We start from the raw sequence: 25,513 nt of genomic DNA on the forward strand, positions 1-25,513 counted from the left end.
GCCTGCAATCTCAGCATGCAGACGTGGAGGCAAAAGGCGCAGAAGCACTGTACCATCCTGCCCTGTCCATTATCTCACCCTGGACTACAGGGGTTCCTTCCAAACAAACAACTCTTCATTCTAATATTAATATGTATGAACAGATATCTGGACCATGCAGCCAAGTGACTGTGCCTGTTTTGAAGGCTGAAAGCCCTTGTTATAGCTTCCTACATGTGTAAACTCTAGTAACAGAAAAATGAATGAATTTTTCGCCTTCTGAGGCCTTGCAGAGTGACAGATCTTGTTCTTATTCCAAACCCATTCCCTCCCTGTCTTTCCTTGAGGCCTCTAGTTCACGTGTCCTTCCTGCTAGAATACCCTTACTCCATTTTAGGTAATATTCTTTTGTGGCCGATTCTTTTCCCAGAAATCAGAGGGTGATTCCCTGCAGCTCTCCTCAGCTTGTAAACAACTCAGAAGAGCTTTTAAAAAGAGTTGAATCCTCCCCATTCACTGTGGATGCAGACTTGCCCATCTTCCCACTGCCTGTATTCTAGGTGGCCTAGAGTTATACATAGTACTTAATCAATGTCTACCTGTTTCTAGATATTACAGTTGGTCACTAGCAAGGAAACCACCTCCCTGCTCCCTGCAGCCTATGAGAACAAACATCTCCCTCTGTTTCCTCAGCACTGAAGGGAACTGAAGGAGTCTCACTCTCCTCAGGGTCCCATCATGGCTGCCTATGAACATGATTCTATAATTTAAATGAAGTCCTTATGAAAGGACTTGTTTTAATTTCTTTTCTAGAAATCTGAGTCACCTTTAATACGTTATAATAGACACTTCATGCTTCCAGTCAACGAACAAGCACCATCCAGTGTGAAGCTCTGAAAGTCTCTTATTATTCGGTGTCAACACTCAAGGGTCTCTCAGGTTTGATTCCGAGATATCAAATCCATCCACAAGCCCTAAAGATTTTCTCCTGCAAATTAAAATTCAAACTGTCTGGAGTCTACACAGTCATTTTCATCTGTGTCTTCTCCAGAGTTGATGGTCTTTCTTCTTCTCTTCTGCACTGAGCATCTGCCTTTCGGAATGTTATCAGAACTACAGGAAGCCCATTCTCCACATCACAACCAATCAGCATGTTCAATTGTTTTATTATCTTGTTGACTTTTGACAGATGATGTTTGAAGACAATAGCTCTATGGTTGCTCTGTATCAAGTGCCACTGTTAAATTATGACTTAGTCTGTTTATATTTGAGGTGAATAAGTTTTTAATCATAGTCCTCTTATTCTTAGACAGTCTTTCCCAGTTGTTTCTCATGTCCAGGAAAACTTTCTCACTCTTCCTATGTGACTAAGTCATTAGCCCTCAAGGGACACTTGTGTCAGAGCCTCCTGCTGCTCACATGTAAGAACTGTCTTTACCCAGCACTGTCTTGTCTACTGCCTCAGGTGCTCAGCAGTAAGGCACTTCACATCATAGTTGTGGCCTGTTCTTGCATCTCTACATTCTTGAATTCCTTTTTTTTATTGAGCTTTCCTCTAAAATTTGCTTTAAAATAAGTAAAAATTCATCACACCCTAAAATTAACCATATCCAAAATCTATATAACTTCATGAACAGTAAGATTTGCAGTTCAAAACAGAAGTTCTGAGGGTTCAAATTGAGTTTTTCCTTCAGTATTGAAAATATTTATATACTTATCCATTATCCATAACAAAATCCAACAGAATTAGAACTAGAAAACAATTAGGTTTATATCCTTGTTCATAATTTATGTCAATTACTTTGCTTCAGTCCCTCCTCATCCCTTTACAATGACCTTTCCTGTTCTCATTTCTGCATGGTATATTGTACCTACATGTGCGTCAGTTTACATGTTTACATATATTGTACATTTATTTCTTCATGGAAGACTAAGTTTATTCCATTTTACCTGTAGTTAATATAGCATAGGAAACAACAGAAAAAAGTAATAAAACAGGCTTTCTTTCTTCCTAATTTATCCACAGCAAACAGATATATTTCTTTGTCCTTATTCTTGATATACCTTTTTATCATTTGTTTTTGAATCAGATCACATTTTCATGAAGTACAATAACATATTGCCTAAATGAGCTAACAGCTCCATCAAAGCCACAGTGTCTGATGGTCACTGAATTACTTGTAAATCGATTTTTGTTCCACGACAAAGTAGAGAAAAGCAGAATACCAACTTAAATTTTACCTAGGTTGTGTTCAGTTGGTTATCCATTACATTTATTTTTGCTCATGGACATTTTAATTTATACTTAATATTAAGAAATAGAAATCATAAATTCTTGATGAGAACATTATGAAAATAATATTTTCATGTGCCTTTGTGTTAGGCTAAAATGCAATTTTTAAAGATATATTTCCAATCCTAGATTTATTTAATTGTCTTTGATAAAATTAATTGAAAGCAGCAATTTTTTTTTCAATTTTCAGTATTTGAACTCATAGTTTCTAATAGTGTTTGGGTAGTATAGTAGAATCATATTAATTAGATAATATTTTATGCTTCTTTATTTTGGTAAAGGGTAGAATGAGGAGTCTGTATTTAATTGGAGAGGCCACGAACCTAAGACATTCCCTGTCCTAGCTATCTCTCTGGTTGTATATCTTATCAGAAGAAAAGGATGGACTTGCATTAAAAGGAAATACCTTCTGTCATTTGAGCCCACTGCCATGTCAATCTTGGTCTCCTCCTATGAGACACTTAGAACTTGGGATGGAAATATGGAATTGATGTATAAACTTACAAACTGGTCCTCCGAGTGATAAATGAATCTATAAAATAGATTTTTTCACACTGCTACATTCTAGATCTATTTCTTTAGTCATAAATCAAGAGGATGTGATGTTTAGGGCTGCATGTGATTCTGCAGCAAGGAACATCCCTTGTTTTTCTGTCTTTCCCTCTTGCCAGATGACCTTAAGTAAACCTAGTATGTGGTGTGTAAGGGGTGGATTATAAGATAGATAAGTAGACAGACAGACAGAGAGACAGACAGACAGACAGACAGACAGACAGACAGATAGACAGATGGTAGATAATATTAATTAAATTGATGACAAAAAAACAAATTAATATAAAGACAGATGACAGATAAGTGAATTGATAGATAACAGACATCAAAATAGAAGTAACATAAGTTGGCACACTTATTCCATGTTGTATTTATCAGCAGTGATATTATTCACTATTTTACTATTTAAGAATTATTTGATTGACAGTTCATTTCTGTTCAAGAGACTTCATTTTATAAGCTATTTTATATACAATTTGTAAAATAGAAAAACATGAAAGTGTGCTTGCTATTGAATTGAGTCTCCTTGCTAACAAAATCTCTTGCTAAGCCATGAGGAGTCAAGTGCCATGGACAAAAGTCACGTGCTCACCATGGTCTTCATACAAAACAACCTTGCCTGTGGGAGGACCCTCTGTCACCTGGTGCTTCTTCCCTTTAAGGTTGAAATGTGCATGAAGTCAGTCTCAGACATGAGTTTGAGTTTCACTTCTGCTGTGATTGGCATTTGAATTCCAGCAAGTTTCTTTCTTTCTTTTTTTATTTCTTATAATTTATTCACTTTACATCCCAATCATAGCACCCTTTTTGGGATCTATTAACAAAGAATAGAAGATGGACCAAGGACTTGCAAGGAGTCAATGTCCAGTGACTCGGCATGGTCGGTGCCCTTACTAATGAGCCTGAGAAGCTGAAGGTTCCTCCCTGAGACTTGTCCTGCCTGATAATCTGCTTCACCTCTGATCTGTGTCGTGACCCTCCTTTCTCCTCCTTCTGACCTGTGACTCCACAGCACTGGCTGTTTTCACTGTGTGTTGTAACAATTCTAGCCATGTAGAAGACTTCTTTGGAGATGCTTTTGCTGTTATACGATTAGTAATCTACAAAAATTCCTTCACTGGGATATTTTGCTGGCATCTATTCACCACAGACATAGTGCCACAAACGTGGCCCAGCCTCTGACGTTGCTGTAGGAAGGGCTGCCTTGAGGATGGTGCTTTATTCATAACTCTGTGAAGATGATGTTGGACAAGGGGATCTTCTTATCTCCTTCAGACTCTGTGAAGATGCCTGTATTTGTGGTATTGCTCCCAGTCGTCAATCACTCAGTGATAGGTCCCTGCTTCTCCTCTTTTCATAATTCTTTCATGTTTGTTCCATAGAAAAATGTTAATTCAGAATATGGCTGTTGGGAAGAGACCCATTCAAAGACCCATTAGGTCTATGTTATTGGATGGCAAGAGATTACATCCAAAGATCTAGCTCTTTGTGATCCATCAGGAATAACAACACACCTTTAATCCAGAAAACAGAGGCAAATAGATATGAGTTCAAGGCCACCCTGGTAAACAGCAAGTATCAGGTAAAGAAAAGCTTAGGTCCAGGTAAAGTGGTAGATACCTTTAATCCCAAACAAAGATAAAGTTACTTTGTAGAAGGAAACACCCATGTATGAAAGTGATATCTAATTGAGTGGCAGAAAAGGTATTGAATCCAAGAATATTTGACAGAATAGGATACATCCAACTCTCACGAGAAGAGAGGGGAAAGGGAAGCTACTTAAGAGGAAGTTTTACAGAGAGAAGAGGCAGTTTTTACCAGGAGAGGAATAGAGAAATAAGTTGTAGCAAAAGAGAACTCAGGTGAAGATGGAATGAGCCAGAAATTGAGAAGCCAGAAGATTACAGCAGACTACTGAGTTAGTTTGAGGCCAAGCAGCAATCTGGGCCAAGAGAGAAGCAAGATTGAATATGTCAGCCAGGACAATAAAAGTTACTTTTATACTGGTCTTATTTCATGCCATCTATTTTACTATGGTAATTCAGGAAGACAGTTTTCATTTTTATTTGTTTTGTTGTTTGTTATATGTCCATGTATTGTTGTAATTTTCTAGCTTATGATATCTTTTTGATTCTAGGTAGGTACATGTTAGCTGCTCCTCTTTCTGGTTTTCTTAGTCAATCAGCTCATAGCCAGCATGAACAAGACCTTTCTTCTTACTGTGCCAATATCCACTTTTCTGAAAGTTCCCATAAACTTCTCATCGTCCACAGGAAAAAAAAAAAAAGAAATAAGAAAAAAAAAGAAAGAAAAGAAAAAAATAATAGTTTCCTGGCTTAATTTGTTTTACTTCAAAGACAAATATCTAATGTAGTAGGTAAGCCACACTCAACCACATACTTTCCCCAGTTCCTAAGATGCAGCGTGTGACTGTAATGAACCTTTTATACTTGGATTGTGTGTGTGTGTGTGTGTGTGTGTGTGTGTGTGTGTGTGTGTGTGTGTGTACATACATTGCATGGTTTAATTTTTTTGTTTTAAAAAATATTGACACCCATCCTGAGATCAAGGTGCCTGTCATAGAAAACAAGGAATTCTGAATACTTAATAAAAGTCAATGGTTTTACGTGTACATAAAGCTCAGGGAGAAAAGTGTGATGTGTATTATGAATATTTGTTGTATAAATACTAGGATAGTTTTGTGTATGCGATATTTCTTGGATGCACACAAGAGTCTTTTATCCCTAACTGTGGCACTGGTGACACATCAAAAAAATAATTTCAAGCCAGGCGTGGTGGCGCACGCCTTTAATCCCAGCACTCGGGAGGCAGAGGAAGGCGGATAGCTGTGAGTTCGAGGCCAGCCTGGTCTACAAAGTGAGTCCAGGATAGCCAAGGCTACACAGAGATACCCTGTCTCAAAAAACCAAAATAATAATAATAATAATAATAATAATAATAATAATAATAATAATAATAATAGTAATTCCAGCCAAGCCCAGGTTGGTGAACTAGAACCTACTGAGATTCCTTACATGAGCATGAGTGAGCACTAACAGAATAACCTACATGGTGACAGTTCACAGGAGCTGTATTCTTGGAATGCTCTGGACAGTTTGCAGGCAGCTGCATGGAAGAGTCCTCTCTTCCATAACAACTGTTTGCTGTTAATATAACCCCTAGGAACGCTCCTGATTCACATGAATTCCTTGTAAGTTGGCATAACTTATAAAACACTTTTCTTTCGGAGGTTTAATGAATGTTTGATATTTGAATACTGAATTTTATTTTAGTAATATCAGTGGTTATTTCTTAACCAGCTTTATACCCAAATAACCACACTGAGAGACCGGCATCTATTTAATTAACCTATTAAATATTGTGCAATAATTAGTCCATGCTCTTATAGTTTCTTCCCATTCAGATTTTCCGCATTATATTTGCTCTTAAACCATCTCTTAGGCCCAGGTAATTTCTCTTGATGTTTTCTGGACTCTCTTCCTGGCTCCATCCTCTTTCCTGTCTTTTTCTGCTCCTCTTACTCTATCAGGATGCCCCACTCTGTTCTCTGTTATTGCTCAGCATTGGCTAGTTTGCTTTATTGACATGACAGAGAACAAGTGGTGATATGTTTACATAAACTTGAAACAGAAGAAACTTAGAATAAACATCACAGTAAGATGTCCTGGTTGAATCCAGATAGTGGGGCAGAGAAATAAGCATCTGAATGAACAAGGGTAAACTGTACACAGTTTACAAAAACATTATGTCCCCAGGGGAAATGCTTCAGGAAGGAAAGACATATATACACAGAACCCTAAATGCTGGTGGATGTACTCAATGCAAATATATGTGAAATAATATCTAGACAGTATTTCAAAAATATTCATAAAGGATAATTTCTAGGTAAGTATATATGTCAAAATAAAGAAAAGTGTGTGAACAAAATTGCTGATGGATCTGAGGACATTAAGGATTTTATTACTCACAATGCTCCATAATTGAAGTCCACCATGCAAGCTGTAAGCATGATGGTAAGAAATCTAACAAATAATTGATATTTAAAATTTTTAGACTTTTATCTTTAAAAATATTATTTATCAGATGTGTGGTTTGTTGACAGAGATAGAAACAGAGAGACAGAGAGAATGTATTAAAAGCAAACAAGAGCAAAGAAGGAATAAATATAAACTTTTAACGTTTCCATAAAGAGCTGTTAACTCATGTTGTGTGAATAATAGGTGATGCTTCGTTTTGGTTGGGATCAGGAGTAAATGAGCTAACATGAGAGCAGTTCTCAAGCATTGGGTCAGAACCTCTTTCACAGGGGTAGCTTAAGAACATCAGAAAACACAGATGTTTACATTACAATTCATACTAGTAGCAAAATCATAATTATGAAGTAGCAACAGCAATAATTTTATGGTTGAGGGTCACTACAGCATGAGGAACTGCATCAAAGGGTCACATCCTTAGGAAGGTTGAGAACCACTGAAATATGGGAAGCACTGATAGTCCAGCATAACTTACATCACATGTTGTTCTTCATTAATTTCATTGACATCCTAATGAGCCTCTGTGATTATCTGTGTTATCCCTATCAGTCTTCCTTTTTCTTTATGAATTTTATACTCTTCAGAAAGACACTTGTGCTTTTTCCTGCTCCCTTGGCAGATTTTTTTTCTTACCTTTCCTTTCATTTTATTCTCTTATACACACATCTAAACAAGCTTCCTCTCCCTCCACTCCTTCCAACTCCACTTCCACCAAAAATTCTCTCTTTCCTAGACCCATTTCTCCATTTCCCTTCAGAAGAGAGCAGGCTCCTCAGAGATGACAATGAAATATGGCATAACAAATACAATAAGACTAGGTACAAACTCTCATATCAAGGCTGTAATGAAGCAACCGAGTAGTGGGGGAAAAGTCTCAAGAGTAGGAAAAGGAGTCAGAGAGACACCGCCAATTCCTGACCACAGGAATACCAAGCTACATAAACATAACATACATGCAGGGCTCACCACTCAGACCCATGAAGGCTGTGTGTTTGTCACTTCAGTTTCTGTGAGCCCCTATGAGCCTGGGTTAGTTGATTCTACGGACCCTGTTCCCCAGTGTCTTTAGCGTCTCTTGATCCTACAATCCTTCCTTCCCTATCTTCCACAGGATTCCCCAAGCTCCACCTAATGCTTGGCTGTGGTCTGTGCATCTGCTCCCATCGGTTGCTGGATGAAGCCTCTCTGATGATGATTAGGCTAGGAATTAATCTATGAGTATAGGAGAGTCAATTAGTTATCATTTCATTGACTTTATTTTTGGTCTTGTCAGTCATTGGTTGGCAGTGAAAACTCCCTAAAATCTACAAGGGTGACACTAGCAAAGACTCTTAGTAATGGAGGGCATACAGCCTAAACCTGCCATCTTCTGTAATCAGACAAGGATTCCAGTGCTGGGACTGGGAGACCAAACCCAGCCACAACCCCTTAGACCTACAACTTGTCCTTCCTACAAGATATGCTGGGGTAATGGTGGCTCATTTTAATCTTATCACAAATTCTCCCACAAAAGATCAGGCTGGTGTGAAGGGAAGCTATTGGTTCAGACCATAGATTAACTGGAAAAGGGGTTGTCTCCATTTCCTTTAAAAATTTTTCTTTCTTGAAATTCCTACAGAAAATTATTTGGAACTATCAGTATTGCAAAACCAAATATGGCATTGGGCACTAGAGGAATGAAAAGTAGTTTTAAAACTCTGTCGTATGGCATGTACTAAATTGCCACTGGGGACTCACTCAACTCCGTAATGAGTTAACCTGTCCCTAAGTTCTTGGAAATTCTAAGTCATGATTTTGTGACTTGGGAACTCCGGATCACCTCTGATGAGCTTTGGGACTTGAATCTCTCCAGTGTCCTGCAGACAACATTAATGATATAAATTGAGTGAATTTCAATGGAGCAATTATAGCAGCTGCTGGGAATGTGTGATGAGTCAGAACACTCTTTCAATGACAAAAAGGAATATTAGAAATCATTTCAGCATTTTACTAAAGCCAAAAGCTATGTTAGAAGGGACAGCACTAACTGAGCATGTTCTATTGCAGGAGATTTTGCTTTGTGATGTGTAGACTCCATTCCTAAAGAACTCAACAGTATATCTTCATTACGTACATGAGGAACCAGAAATGCCATAAAATGAGTAACAACTTTGGCTGCAAAGTAAAGGTTAAAAAAACAACATAATATAAGCCAGGGATTTTATTCTCTCTATATTCTTTTAGGAAACAATTTTTTCAAAATCAGGAAATAATTTTTTTCAGGTATTTGGAAGAAAATAATTCTGTGAAAATAATCTAGCATAACTTAAATTTAGCAAGATTTATTGGAACTTATGTGAAAATATAAACAGTATGTAATTATGAGTGCTAATATTTTCAGTACTGTAGAAATCCCCTGGCTCTTCCCTTGTGGACAATGCCTCCCTGGAACTGGAGTCACGGGTGTTGGGAGCAACTCAATTGAGTATGTGGGTCAGATCTCCTGCTCTGCAAGGGCTGCACGTGCTCTTAACTGCTGAGATTTCTCTTCAACCCTCAACACTTTACCATATATTCCAAAAGGAATTATTATTTAAGATAAATGTAGCTTTTGCTTTAAAAAAGTGTTCAACCCATATTGTATGCCTTAGTATATGACTCAGAGTCAATTACATTTCAAATTTTTCAGCATGATTATTACAAAGGATTTCTAATAAAAACCAGTAGGTTATAATTTCATTGACTTAAACCTGAAACCTTATTTCAATATATTATGCAATTTTTCTTTTTAAGAAGATAAGGAATGAAAAATGCCAATTTATCCTGAGGCCTCATGCCTAGAACATGGGTATATGAGAGAATAAAAATTAATTTACAGACAGGCCAGAGAAGATTAGTTTAACTGCACCCAGAGGAAAAGAGAAAGAATTCTACTTATTACCTCCAGAGCGGTATCTTTTCTGTGCATCCTTCAAGATCCACCTGCCAAATCCGATAAACCCCATGAAAAAGCATGATCTGAAGGAGAGGCAGAAACTCCAGCCTATTGAAGTCCTAATTGTGGGGTCTTGACTTGTGTTGTCCCCTGCTCAGAATCTAATTTCTCTCTGGTACTGCCACCAGCACGCTATCATTGAGAAGATGTCTTCAATATCCCAAAAGCATCTCCTGAACACAGGATGCTGTCTTGTATCCTGAGCTGGGAGTCTTGAACAGATACACAGACACAGGCCATGATATAAGGCTAGCTGTTTTCTTTGCACTGAAAGTTGATTGCAAAATGTATTTACAGGTGCAAATTGCATTACTAATTATTTCAAAACTACATATAAAATAGATAGAATTCTTACCTTTTATTTGCAATGACTGTCAGTGAAAATTGAATACTACAAAACAGTTCGTCAATTGATTTACTTTCTGTAACTTTCAGCTATTATTTTCTTCAACCTGCCATTTACTAAACCAATATTTTGTCAATACCTTTATAAAGTTCTGGGTTTATTCTGCCATTTGCTGTATATGTGACTTAAATGATTATACTGCGCGCTCAGTATGAAAACATAAAATCTTGATTCTAAACATCCTGGCATTTCAACATACCTGACACTAAAGTATCATTTTTATGACTTCAAAACTTTAACAGTCAAGATATTTCCTCATTGATACTGTAAATATGTCAGAGCATCATGGTCCCTTAATTTCTAGAATAAAAAAGCAACTTGTAAACATTAGCTAAGTCATGCATTGATCAAGAGGGAGAATTTAAGGATTTTCAGATGATCTTGCTGTTGCTATTGTTGGATTTTTTTGGGTGAGTATGTGTGAGTCTTTGTGTGTGTGTGTCTGTGTGTGTCCACTTGTATCTGCGTGTGGTGTATGTGAAGTAAAATATGAACTAATAGTGCTTTTAATGTTTGTATAATTGCTTTGTATTGCTGTTGTTGTCCCCTTGCCAGAACACTCTTGCTTGTCTTTCCACTCAAGTGCAGCTGTATCTAACAGGCCGGGGAAAGAAAAAAGCCAATTCTAGTGTTGCCATCTGCTCTTACACATATATTCTATTAAACTCATGTATACATCTTACTGGATTTCTATAAAAATGCTGAAATTACCTTCTGCATTTACTTATCCTATGCTTGTTTACTTCTTAAGTAAAATATCAATTCTATGATAAGGAATTCTGCCTTAACTATCAATATAGTATCTACACTAGAGTGATGCCTGATAATATAGTGTGGCCACTTGATCTACATGTGACAGAAGATAACAGAATAAGACATTTTACTCCTGTGTCTTTTTAAATTATGTGCTCTGTGCTCTGCTTAGTTTTATTCAGTTATTTATGTGTTACTTGGTGTGCTTATGGTATGAAGGTGGTAAGTAATCCTTTGCAAGAAATTTAATTTTCTTGTATAATTATATTATGAGTATTATATGAACAAATACTTCTAGAATTATGAAAAGTAATAGATAATAACCTATAATTTTGTTTTAAATGATGTGATATGATTAAAATTTAAATTTACATAATTGCATAGCTTTGGTTTAAATTAAGTAAAAAAAAAACATGGACTACGGTGTCTATGAGCACACTTCTGAAGCACTTCTTTCAGGTTTTCCTATAGGGATAAAAGAGAGGCACACATCAATGAAGTGTCTGTTAAATTATCACAGTCACGGAGGGAATGTGCTTGAGTTAAGGACACACTTGCTTAGTTTAAGAGGTGTATTTCTGCAGAGAAGTTCAGAAATAAGAGCACTGGATCCTGAGTACTTCAGCATGCAGAAATCACAAGCGTGAACTCCATCCAATTATGAACTACCTCAAGAGCCAATCTTGTTTATGATTTTAACAGTGAAGTGAAGTGGCCTGTCACTAGCTGGGTCTGAAAATAGTCCTTTTCTAAGAAGGTCTGCAAAGCCCTTGATAGATTAAAGCAACAGCTGTGTACATATGCAAACACACATTCAAATATCTAGAGCATGAAATACATACAAGTTACAGCATGAAAGTTAGTGGGCTCCAAGTGTGAAGAGTCCCCCTGATCTGACACTCAGGCCTCAGATGGGCTATAATCAAGTGCTTCCGTTGATGAGCCCTTGAAGGGAACAGCAGCCAAGCCATATTCCTAGGGAGTAATGGCTTACTTATGTTGGTGATAAAAGAAACCAACATATGCATTACACCCTGCCAGCCCTACTTACCATAATAGTCATTAATATACTTTTGAACATTCCCTCTTTAGTACCTGCAATGGACATTATAGTATGCAAGGAAGACTTGTCATGTAATGCTTTCCTTTTGACTCAACGGTTCTGAAAGTCTATTGAGCATGGTGCCTCTTTTAGGAGACACTGGTTATATATAGAGAGACTCACAGAGACAGGCATATATGGTGCTTTAGAATTATGGGTTGGCAGTATAAGCAATACCATTCAGCCTCCTGGCCCAGTATATCTGACAGACATGTTTGTGAAACAGGAACTGTTGAGGATATGCTTAACCTGTCTTTACAAAGTTAACTGTGGATTCTGCCTGCATCCAAGCTTGCTCATTTTTAGGCAGAATTCTGTCTATGGCAGAAACGAGGACATTTTGCCCAGTGGCTTGTTTGCCACATTTGAAACCATCTTCATAAAGAAGTTTTTTATGCTCATCATCTTCTTTGAGGTAGGCTGGGTGTTGCCAGGAGTTAACCTGTCTCATTGTCAATGAATTTTACACGCTGTATTCTGTGTGTCTCTGAGGTTTTTTAACACCATATCTATCTGTTGCAGCTAAGATGTATATTCTTGTGATAAAAATACACTAGTAATTGATATGACCATGATTTGATCAACTAACAATTAACTTGAATAACTTGTTCATCCTGAACAGCCTGCAATAGCATTTTCAAAGTACTGGAAGTAAACCTTGTATTATAACTGAGTTATATGGGTAAAATACCACATAATATATATATAATATATATATATATATTATATATAATGTGTATGAAGAATAACATTACATTTGAAATCTATACCATTGTATCTAAAAAAATTAAACTTATTTTGCATCTATATACAAAATTCTATACCAGTGAATTAAAAATGATCTTGTGGGTAACACTTGAGGCATTAAGTTGAGGAGTAGATTCACTAATCTACTTTTTGTTATATCTTCCCTAAATATTTCTATATTCCCTCTTCTTTCTTTTCAATCCCTATCTCCAAACCTAAGGGAAAGAAAGACATCTCTGAATCCAACCTTGTTTTCTCTCTAAATAAGACCACTAAGAACGTAAAATCAACTCCCATTGAAAATAGTGGGGAGAAAAATGAAGCCACTATATTTCCCATAGTCATTTTTTGGTGTCTTTTCATCCATATAATAGCTAACACTGTTCATTAAGTTATGAATCTCAGACTGACAGGCTTGTGTAACCCCTTAGATTTCTTAGTTTTTGTACACTAATATGGGGTACAATGCTATGCTTGAATACATCCACACATATTTTAATCTATATGATTAGTATATCTGTCCTTCTCAACATTTGCTGTGAGACCTTTCAACATCCTCCACTGGAGATCAACCACACTTATGATGGAAAACACCAAAGGACATTTTGTACAGACCAAATTTATATATTGTTTTTCCAAATTTAGTCAGAATGTGCTTCTTACAGAGAAGCAGTGTTGTTGATTTAACTGATATGACCTAATAATATTTATTATCTAGCCTATAATTATTATTACTATGTCAGTATAACCTGCTAGCAGTCAATGAATACACAGACACTTGCTATATTTTAAAATAGCCTTAGTTAACCTGGAGCAGGGCAGACATTAATCCCATAAACTACTTCCTATAGTGGGACAGGTAAGGGATCCCTGCCTCAGTCCCATGCCATCTGCTTCTAATAATTTCTATCAAGCTACCTCCCATCTATAATCCCAAATACTTGCTAATGATCTTCATCTGGGCCAAATTTCTATCCATGCTCACCATGTGCTTCTCTTCCATCTAGCCCATGGCAGCCTTCTCCTCCTGTCTTCTCCTCCCCATCTTTTTCTTCTTCCCAAGATTCTCTCTGTCTCTCTAAGCCTGGGAACCTTAGCCCTGCCTATTTTATTTGCCCCACCCAGGTGAATGGCTTTTTATTAATTAGCATCAAGATACATCAGACCAATCCCCAACAATGTGTAGTAGGACTGTGGCCTTGCCTTGGACTGAGCCCAGGGTGAGGGCAGTCTTGGGTGGCTTTACCCCATTGATGTGCCACTGATAACCAACTGAAATAAGCACTTATGATAGACTGAAAGGAGACATCTTGGATCCAGCACAAGGACAGGGACTCCAGTCAGGATATTGTATTGCAAATCTACCATTAAGGGGAGGAGGGAACTGAAGAAGAGACCAGTGGTTCCTACCCTACAGCCAGGAGGAAGCAAGCAAAGAGATGAGGGAGAGGCTGCAGGGTTGGACCAAGAGCAGTGTTGTGGATTGCTTCTGTTGAGTAGATGATCTGTGAACGTACCTGGAGATGCCAAGGAATTTGCCCCGCAGAACTGAAACCTGGAAGGTTCATTCTTGTTCTCCTTAGTCTCCTTTCCCTCCTATTTAGCATAGTCAGGTTGTAAGAAGATACCTTTGTTTAATAAATCCATAATAAAGTCTAATTTTCAAGGAACCAGAGCCAACAAAGCAGTTTCAGACCTTTACAAATATCAATGGATTTATATCAACTAAAATAGTTAAAAATTAAAAGCCATATGGGTACATAGTTTTTAAATCATAATGTTTAGAAAAATAAAGCCATACACAGTGAGCACTCACTTCCTTCTCTGGCAATTCAGAGGCCAGGAGCTGACAACTAGGATTTTCTGTATCTAGTCTGTGTGTGTTGGACTTGCCAATATCCCTGCCAAATTTGATGACCCTTGAAGTTCAACAACTGCACCTGTGAATGATATTAACCTCAAGCTCCATCCAGTAACAGAATCCTATGTTTTTAAATTTAATTTATTCTCTTCTTCAGTACTTTATTGCATTTTTTTTCTCTCTCTTCTTTCCTCTTACGCTATATTTTCTCTTTTCGTGTTTTATTTGGTGTGTATGTGTTTGTGTTTGTTTTTACTGTGTGTAGGATTATGAGTAAAAGTGTGGATGTATGCAATTAAATATATATGCATATATATATAAAGGTATGTGCATATATCTCATATATATATATATATATATATATATATATATATATATATATATACACGTGTGTGTCTGTATATCTGTGTGTGTCTGTCTGTGTGTCTGTGTGTGTATGTGTTGGGGTTCTAAGAAGCATCATAGTTATCAGGGAAATGATCCTTATGAGATTAAAAATGAAACTTCCTTCAGCACCACTTCAGTTGGTACTGGATGAAAAAACTTCTAGGATCTGACCAAGTGGTTTAGTTTTCTTATACATTGAACCAGTAAAACTTTGGAGAAAGTTTTCCACGTGAATGTTGTCACAACAAGACTGTGGGCATAGCTACATGGAATCTCTGCTGCAAAGTAAAGCTCTTTAGCAAAGCACCTGTGACATTTACCATAAGAATGGTTCATATTCACAGAGAAACTGTTCAGTGTTAGGGTCTAAGCAAGAAGGATTTATAGTAATCATAAGGATGGAGAAACAAAGTTCAGGATTAGGGCATAAATAATGCTCAGTGTTTGTGGGGATTCAGGAGAGGGCTGGCTCCAGGGGAGGGCTGGGTCCACAGAACAGTGAAAGTTCTCCAGGTTGCTACACAACATGCATTCCAGAACTCCTGATGAACAGGGACCAGTTATTTCCTTCCCTTGAAGAAAATGGCCTGTGTGTTTAACACTTCTAGATTTTCTAGGACTTCCTGTGAACCTACTACAGTTTTCTATGATATATGTGCATATCACTTATATATATACATATATATATAAAACATATGTGTGTTTACATCTCAAATCTATATACACAGTGTGTGTGTGTGTATGTGTGTGTGGGGGTGTGTGAGTGTGGGTGTCTATGTGTCTGTGTGTCTTGGGTTCCTACAAGCACAATGAGCAGCAAGGAAGTGATCCTTGTGTGATTAAGAAGGAAACACATGTATACACACATATATGTTCTGCTATCAAGTAGCATATATACATAATAAATTTATCTTTCAGTGAAGTGATTGAAAATATGAAGTACTGCAATTCTTTTTATTAATGACTATATGATTTGACTGGCTTAGGATTGAGTTCCATAAACACACATTCTGAAGCAGGAAAATGATGGAACAAAGTTGTATAAATGATCTACTTAATCTCAGCAGTTCATGAAATAAATCAGAAGTAAATTCTTGTTCTCCATTCTCTCCTTCCTTTATTTTAAATATTTTAATGTGACCTGGCTAGCAGGACTTGCCTAATTCCTTCAGTGTGACAAGTAGCACCCAGAAGACATAAAATCAGAATCAAATTTTCATACAAGTAAATCCTAGAGAGAACCATGCAAAACCACTTGTATTAGGATCAGAACTTTATCAATTGCATTCATCCTGAGCTGTCTATTCTTATAATATATTGTTTATAATAAGTGGCTGTGGAAGTAATTATGACTTTGTGAGAAGGGTCACAATGAAGAGAGGAAAATTAGACAAGCACAGGTGAATGCTCTTGCACCGGTGAACTTCTTGGTGTTTGGTATGCACGTTCTTTTATTTAAGTGTTCAGTACTTGATGACTGGCCCCTCTAAGCTGCACTTGCAAGCACCCTCCTCTGTTGTCTGTGTCTCACTTTCTGGACCGCAGCTTCCTACAGTGGAAGATTCTGTGCTTAGCATTATTTCCTCCTATTTTTTGTTCTGATGAGTTCTTCAGTTATTCTCTCGTTCATTTCTTTGGTTTTGCTCTGTTTGGCTGTGGAAGATCTTTAAATAATAAAATTTTGTGTTCCTGATTTTTATTGTTCGTCTTCTCTTGTTTTTGCAAAATATTCCTGACTTCCTTTGATGCTGCATCCTCAAGCTCTGCCTACCCACTCTCCCTCCCTTCCTTTGTCACTCCCTCACTTTATTTCATTTACCTTTTCCATATATCTCCATTTCCTTGCCAAATCTACCCTTTTGCTGAGTTTCATTTTGCATTTATTATTCATGCTCTCTGTTCTCTCTCTCTCTCTCTCTCTCTCTCTCTCTCTCTCTCTCTCTCTCTCTCTCTCTCTCTCCATTTATGTGTTTTCTATAAAATTTCATTAGCATGGTTAAATAGTGAAGGACTGCTAGGTCCTGCGGCAGGGCGTAGCTGGAAAGCCCTGCCCTCTACCTAGGGTTGGGGCTTCCCCTCCCCTAGAGACCCTTCACTATATAATCCAGACATTTGGGTTCCACTATCCCTTTTGCCCCGTGCCCACTTCCCTCTTGCCTTCCCTTACTCCCAATCTCAGTCCTTGCTCTCCCTTCCCCTCCCTCCCCATGCCATCTCAATAAACCTGCATTTATATATTATAGCTTCATTGCCACTAGCTCATTCCATATTTAATCAATCACCTGGTGCCCGACTGGGGGGGGGGGGAAGTTGAGCTCCACTCAGCCTGACAGGACATACTTGTGTGGGGCCACTCCCCATGTCTCCTCGTTCTCTGCCTTCTCTGATCTGATTATCTTTAAGCCCAGGAGAAGTGAGTACACAGCCTGGTAACAAGGGGGTAGCTTCTCTCCCACCTCCCTCGCCCCTGCTGATGTCACTTTGCACTTAGTGAATTCTCCTATGTGCCAGCTCAAGTCAAGAGGCATCAGGTGCCTCTTTCCTGAGGATCCAGGATCCCTCACAGACTCTCTTTGAAGCCACGGCTAGGCAAGAGCTGGTCCATCTATCGAGAAGAAAAACCAGGTTTTTGTTCTGTGGGGTGCCTGCAGTTCGGAGACTTCTAACCACAGGTTATTCCCCGTCCTAAAACGGTCCAATCCAAGGGTTTGATTTGGGACTGCACTTCAATAATCTTGAGCTTCCAAAGGAGGCCAAGAGAAAGTTGCCACTGGGTGTCTGAATTTTTTCAAACTGCATCTGCCCAGGTTGTTATTGTTGGTTTTTTTGTTTTGTTTTGTTCTGTTTTGTTCTGTTTTGTTTTGTTTTCGAGACTGGGTTTCTCTGTGTAGCCTTGGCTGTCCTGGACTCACTTTGTAAACCAGGCTGGCCTCGAATTTACAGAGATCTTGCCTCCTCTGCCTCCGGAGTGCTGGGATTAAAGGCGTGCACCACCACCACCTGCCTGCCCAGGTTTTTTAAACTGCACACTTTTATCCCTCCCCACCCCTCCTCCACATCCTGCTGCACTGTGAACCCTCCGCTCCGGGTTCCGTCTACCGCCTGCCCCACTCTTCCCTACCATTCTTGGCCATGGCTGCTAATAATAGCGCCCACTGCAGCAGCTCTGGAGGTGAAAGTGGTAACCCAGGGGCACTTTTAAAATTGCCCATTGCTTGATGTTTACATGCAGCTGCTGGCCATGTTGATTTTGGTATAAAGGGGTGGAGCTATAGCTTCATCACCATCTTGATTGAGGGCAGTCACATGACTAGCCACCATCTTGATTGAAGGTTGCCACTCCTGTTCAAATCCTTGCGGAACTCCAAACACAATTTCTGTTTTTTAAGCTTCTGCTGTTCAGTCCTTAATTATGCCATTAATTACAGGATTGAGATTTACCTAATCTCTTGTTTTATGTTTTCAAAGTTAAGCCTTTGATGGGTAACTAAAAACAAACAATTTGTTTAGCTCAGTTTTATTTTATGGATGATGGTTATCAAATCTGTTAGAGAATCTGTACATTAAGTACATTTAAATGCTTTAAAAAAAGCTTAATAAAACAGAGTCTCCAGCTTCTAGTAGGGATCCTAAGACCTCCAAGAAGATTTGGGAACAAGGACAGATGACACTACCTAGATTATGATACTGGGCAAGTCTGCCCCAAATTTGGACCACTGTTAAGCTCCTGCCCAAGCTGTGGACAAACAGGACACCCAGAGAGTTGACTGCCCCATATTGCCTAGACAAAATAAGCTTGCTTATTCTCCCAAATTTCTCTTCCATGGAATAGCCTCTCAGATTTTCTGTCTCAGACTGATGCTGCAATGCTGCCATAGGACTTGTGCCCAGAATGAAGCCACTGATGACACCACAGGAGCCTACTGGGAAGACCATCCGGATAATGGGTAAGCCTGTCTTACTTATCAATACATACACCATTTGAATTATTCTCCTTGTGGTAATTTAGCCTTCACAGTTCTCTGATAAGATTGAAAATCAGTTTAACAATGAAAACCAAGGCTTCAAATGCCTTCTCAGAAAAGAGTAGAGTTTATGAAAGGTGAAAGTGTTTGAGGGTCTGAGAAGGTGTTTCAGTTTGGTAGTAAGAAAGTGATTTAAGGTCTATAAAAACAATTCCCCCCACTATGTTATTGTTGTAATAAGACAGTTCAGAGCTTTAACATTAATCAGAATTTAAATTGTTTTCCTAGCCAATTCATCTCTTTTTGTAAATGTAAAAAGATTCTTGTAAGATTCAAAAGATCCACTCAAATGCACAGGTCACACTTCAAATAAGTACCACTGTCAAGCAAAAGTCTAATTTCCCCACATATTTCCTATTTCAGAGGAAGGGATTCCTCCCTCATGCTCTGATTTTGGGACTCCCATCCCCCAACTAACAAGACCATGGGCCTAAAAGTTCCAAATGTACCTTATCTTCTGCCCCTAACAAATATATGTTCCAGCATCCTGCCAGATGCTACATCCAGAAGGCAGGTGCTCAGGCCTAAACCTCACAGACTGCAGCAGTTGGACTGCAGTTTCTTACAACAGATGGACTCACAGACCCCAGACAGCAAATACAAAAGCCTGCTATTCCCGCATGTACCTAACATTCTAGCCCTTTGCACCCATCAATCCAAAACCAACATTCTACAGTCAGCCTGAAGCAGCCAAAGACCAGATTTCTTCAACTATTATCCATTTGTTATCAACAAAAGGCTGGGATTGTAGGTCTTGCTGCAGGGTGTAGCCCTTAGGGGCAGGACTTCCCTTCTCCCAGAGACCCTTCACTATATAATCCAGGCATTTTGGTTCTGCTACCCCATTTGCCCCTTTCCCCTGTCCCTGTCTCCTTCGCTTCCCCCCACCCTTAGCATGTGCTCGCCCTTCCCCTCCCCCTCCCATGCTGCTTCCAATTAATCTGCATTTATATATTATAGCTTCAATGCCATTAGCCCGTTCCATATTTAATCAATCACTATCCAAGCTTATTTCTTGTATGTATGTCTGTATGTCTGTATGTATGTGTGTGTTTGTTCTCCTGAGATGCCTTATTTGTGTAAAGAGGGCAAAGAAGGTGAAATGAGCACTAATGACCCCTTTAGAACATGTCTGAGTTCTCATTTCTAACTCTTTGGGATATGGGATTGAGGAAGCAAAATAAAGGTCAACCAATCCACAAAATATCCCTTATTCTCACTTCTACTCATACCTGAGTCTCATCCCACACATCACCCAGGATACATGATTCCCGACAACAGGGTCGTAACTGAACTTTTGCTTGCATTTTTATTTAAAATGACATGAATCTAAAGATTTCTCAGTTTCTTTCAATTTTTGACTAACACCATGAGTTTCCTATACATTTGTTTGTTTTTCCTATTGAAAATATAATTATTTTTATTACTTTTAGTATCTTCTCAAATGTTCATAAGTTCACGGTCCCCTCCTATAAATAAATATCTAGACTACATTTACCTATTTGCTCATTAATTACCATTTAGCATGTAAAATCAGGACACTTGATTTTATGAATTTTCTCATATTTTACCTTATAGTACTTTTTGTGTTTCTTTTGGACACCTTTGTGTTACTATTACAAAATATTGATAGCAACATCTATTCTGATTCACAGGTTTAAGTCTGTCTTGGAAGGCAGGGTGTGGCAAAGCAGACAGGAAGCTGAAAAGAAGGCATACTTGGGGGTTTAGGGGAAGACATAGCCCAAGGGGACATCCTTAGTAACTGACCTGTGTTCTCCAGAGAAATCTCACCTCTTCACCTTGTCTTAACAATGCTGTCATGTTGTGAAGCCTTTAATGGGTTCACATTATATTCACCATGTCTATATTCAACTACCTTCAATGATATCCTAGCAGACACCTCCAGAGGTGTTTTCCTGCCATTTAGTAATCTCTCCACTGGGTCCACTTGACAGTCAAATTAACCGTCACTGTGCTCTGCATGAGTTATACTCCTAGTGCCTCTGATGGTGAGTTTTCCTCAGGACCATCTGATGAAAACATGGATCAGTGGTTTCCTTCTATGCAGTTCCTGGAAATGAAGAGATTAGTTGAAAGAAGGGGCTTGGGCAAGGCCTGTGAGGTGGGTAGAGAAAGAGCAAGCCCATCTTAAAAGTTTCAATTTGTTTGTTTGTTTTTAGAGACAGGATCTCTCTGTATTAGCCTTGGCTGTCCTGGATTCGCTTTGTAGACCAGGCTGGCCTCGAACTCACAGCGATCCGCCTGTCTCTGCCTCTGGAGTGCTGGAATTAAATGTGTGCACCACCAAGCCTGGCCCAAAGTTTCAGCTTTTATCTTGGAGGGTGCCAGTTGCTTTCAGATTACGGTGAGACCTCCATATATTCCAAGGACACCAGGGGATATCACCACAACCTCTAAGAAATGGATTTTGCATTTGGTTATCTTATATGGTACTCAATATTATACGAAACTAATTATTTAAATTGATATATTTTTTAAAAATATTTACCACTTTCTTTCAAAGATGCTTTTAGGTCTAGATAGATATATTAAGTTGATAAAGATTAAAATATGTAGATATTGATTTACATTCAGAATTTTAGATACACCAAGATATGAAAGATATTTTCTTCAAGGTTGCCAAATACAAATAAGCAAAACACTATGAATTTAACACATAAAATTCTCAACTGTTTCATGGTTCTTCTTGCTGTAGGCAGTTTATTGTACATATGTGTAATAATATAAATGTATATGTAAAAAAAAGAAAAATAATTTTAAAATGTAAACAATGACAAAACGTGGCCTCATTAATCCCGAGTCTTCCCTTGATAAACTGCACATAGTACCTCAAATGCTCTTTCTATGATCATTGTGCCCTGGAAAAAGTGAGGCTTTACCCACTCATGTAGATTATGCTGCTCTTTTCATTTTCATTGTGATATTTGTGGATGAAAATAAACTAGATGAATAGAAATTGTGAGGTTGCACAGATATCTCAACAATCACAAATATCAAACCAGCTGTTCTTCCAGAGGATTAGTATTCAATTTCTAGCACCAACATAACAGTTCATAATCTCCTGTAACTCTAGTTCCAAGGGTTCTGTCAGCCTTTTTTTACCTCCTCAAGATTAAGGTGGTATGCAGACATACATGCAGAAGAAACGCTCATATACATAATATAATAAAATAATGATTTATGAACATGTTAAATATTTTTATTGAGTAAGAAATATATGTATGTCTTTTTTATTTTTGACAGCTTGTCAAATCTTTAATCCATTTTTTGTTTTTACTCTGAAATTATTTCTATGAGATGGATATTTAGGACTTTTTTTTTACAAAATATTTGCAGAAATTTTAAAATAGTCTATAATGTTTTTGATGTTGCCATAAAATATAAGTGTAATAAATCCCCCATTGCTTCTTTTTTTTCTTTTTTTCTGAGTTTTTTTTTATTATTATTATTTTTAAATTTATTCTTGTTACATCTCAATGGTTATCCCATCCCTTGTATCCTCCCATTCTTCCCTCCCTCCCATTTTCCCCTTATTCCCCTCCCCTATGACTGTTCCTGAGGGGGATTACCTCCCGCTGTATATGCTCATAGGGTATCAAGTCTCTTCTTGGTAACCTGCTGTCCTTCCTCTGAATTTTTTAAAGACATTGAAAGTTCAATTCTGAACTTCATATGGAAAAACGAAAAACCATTGCTTCTTATTTATATTGGATTTGATAGCCTCATTGTTTTAAATTTTTAATTTACAGATTTAAATATAATTACATCACTTCGTTTCTCTTTCCATCTTCCAAACCCTCCCATATAACCTTTTTCTCTGTTTCAGACTCATGGTCTCTTTTTTTATTAATCATTGATATATATATATATATATATATATATATATATATATATATATATATATATATATTCCTTAAAAAACTCTTCTCAGTCTCTACAGAAAACCACAACTAATGAAAATGCAGAGCTATGAAGCCCAGTCTTAATGGACAGGTCTACAAAACAGCTCCCACACCTAAGGCTCAGGGAACATTTCAGAAGAAGGAGTGGAAAGATTGTACAAGCCAAAGGAATATGAAGTTTGTTGTGACGGTTTGTCTCCTAGTAATGTCAGAAGCCTCACCCATAAAATCTCACCAACAGGACTGACTAAACATGAGAATTACAAGATCAGCAACAGGAAACATGCTGAAGTAAAGAGACAGCGCCCAAGAGGCCTCAATCCCACACCTACACAATGAACTACAGGCAAATAAGAAATGCTGAGAGTGGGAGAAAATCCCCTTTCCAGCGAAGAGCACACCAATTTCCTTATCCAATACCAAATGGTCAGTTCCCAGCACATACATATGAGTAACATTATACAGGCTCTTTGTTTTTCATCACTAAACCTGTGCTATTTTCTCAATGGCATAGACTTTTGTCTGGTTTAGAAAACAATTGTCTTAATTACCATCTTATAAGTGCTTGGTCAGTCATCCCAACACCGGTTGCAAGAAAAATGCTTATCCATCCTCTACTGATTCCACGGTTTCCTTTCTGATAATAATTTTTTGTAATATACAATAGAATACCAAATAATAGCAATACAACTGTGTATTGTAGATACGGTGTTAATAAGCTGAGGGAAAAAAAACTAAAAGAGGCTGTTATTGTGTTATTGATTCAGCAAATAGTTTCTTCTCAATTTCTTTTTTAGAAAACTCTAAGTTAATTTGCATTCCTTTCTATAATTTCCAATACAGTCACTATGTTTCCTTAGAGATATGCAAATTAACCCACTTATTAGACAAGAAACCAACTGTGGTTGAAGTGAAAAGTATTGTTTTTCTTTGTTTAATGAATAATGATAACATGTCAATATAAAACCAAGGTGGAATTTTTACATTGCTAGTTACTCTTATGACAGACAAAAAGAATTGATTATTTCAGCCAGTGAAAAGCCCAGCATCAATATCAGAATTCTGAGCTCTATGTAAGCCAGGCTGTCTCGAGATATTCTTTGGCTTTGCTTCTAGGTCAAAAATAAGATTGAGAGGGGTAAAAACAAGTTGAATATTTATGGAAATATAACCTCATATTTAACGCTTTTAATACCATGAGATTTTCAAGAGTATCTTCAACTGTGTCTACCATGCCCTTGTCTCTAGATCTATGCCCCTAAATAAGTGACTTTCTCACAGCTGTAGAGACCGCTCCTAGCATGCCATGTGGTTGAAGGATGTCATCTCCAGGGTAGAGTGCCAGCAATCACTGCAGATGGCCATACTCTGAGGTGAGGAAATAATGGACTTCCTCCAATGGTGATATTTTCCTTTTTTCCATGTGGTTTTCAAGGTCACAGAAGAAAGCAACACTCTCCATTTTTACTGTGATGTTTTTACCATTGCTTAAGTAATAATCCAGGACTGATCTTAAATCAATGTAATGACAAAGGGCCTAGTGCATTCAATACTTAGAGAACATCTATGATCATAGGGAATGACCTAAAGTAGAGATATGTAAATTGCTATTAAAAATCCACTGTCAAGTTTGGACAGAAGGTGGAAACAGAAAACACATTTCTTCTTTGGTTGTAGAAGTGATCTGTGGGGTTTATGAGGAGGAGCTAGGAGGAAACATGGTATTTAAAATAATGTAGAATAAAATTAATATATTCCACTAGTGTCTTTCAAAGTCTAAAATGCTGCTAACTCTTCTACTTGTCAATATAAACCTCAGGGCTGGAGAGGTGGCTCAGAGGTTAAGTGCACAGTCTGCTCTTCCAGAGGTCCTGAGTTCAATTCCCAGCAACCACATGTTGGCTCACAACCATCTATAATGTGATCTGAAGCCCTCTTCTGGCCTGCAGGTGTGCATGCAGGTAGAGCACTGTATACATACTGATAAATAAATAAAAAAATATTTTAAGAAATATATATAAACTTCAGGAATAAAGGCATATATTAACTGTGTAGTGGAAGGCCATGAATTGGCTCATACATGATAAGTGAGTTATAGTGGTCTGCTATCCATACCCCTAAAAAACTATCCGTAAACTTTGACTGAAGCCAATTCTTTGACTTAATTTTAAATTATGTACTTATCACCCAAGGCACACAACAAATAGCTTTTTATTTTAGCCTTATAGCTTCTGTGTCAGATGATCAGTAAAGCCATTTACTTGGATTGCAAAAATGAATTCAAAATTATAACTTGCAATGAAGAAAGCCACACGTGGATCAAAAATTGAAGTGAGTATGTTAAATACTTGAATATTAACTAATATCCTGATCATAAACTTCACCTTTAGCTCTTAAGAGTCACTGTATTGATACAAATGTGGTACAGAATATGATGAGCAAGCTGGGCCTAT

This window comes from Acomys minous (genome assembly GCF_964271855.1).
Source record: "Acomys minous genome assembly, chromosome: 2".
In the NCBI taxonomy this organism is placed as follows: domain Eukaryota; kingdom Metazoa; phylum Chordata; class Mammalia; order Rodentia; family Muridae; genus Acomys; species Acomys minous.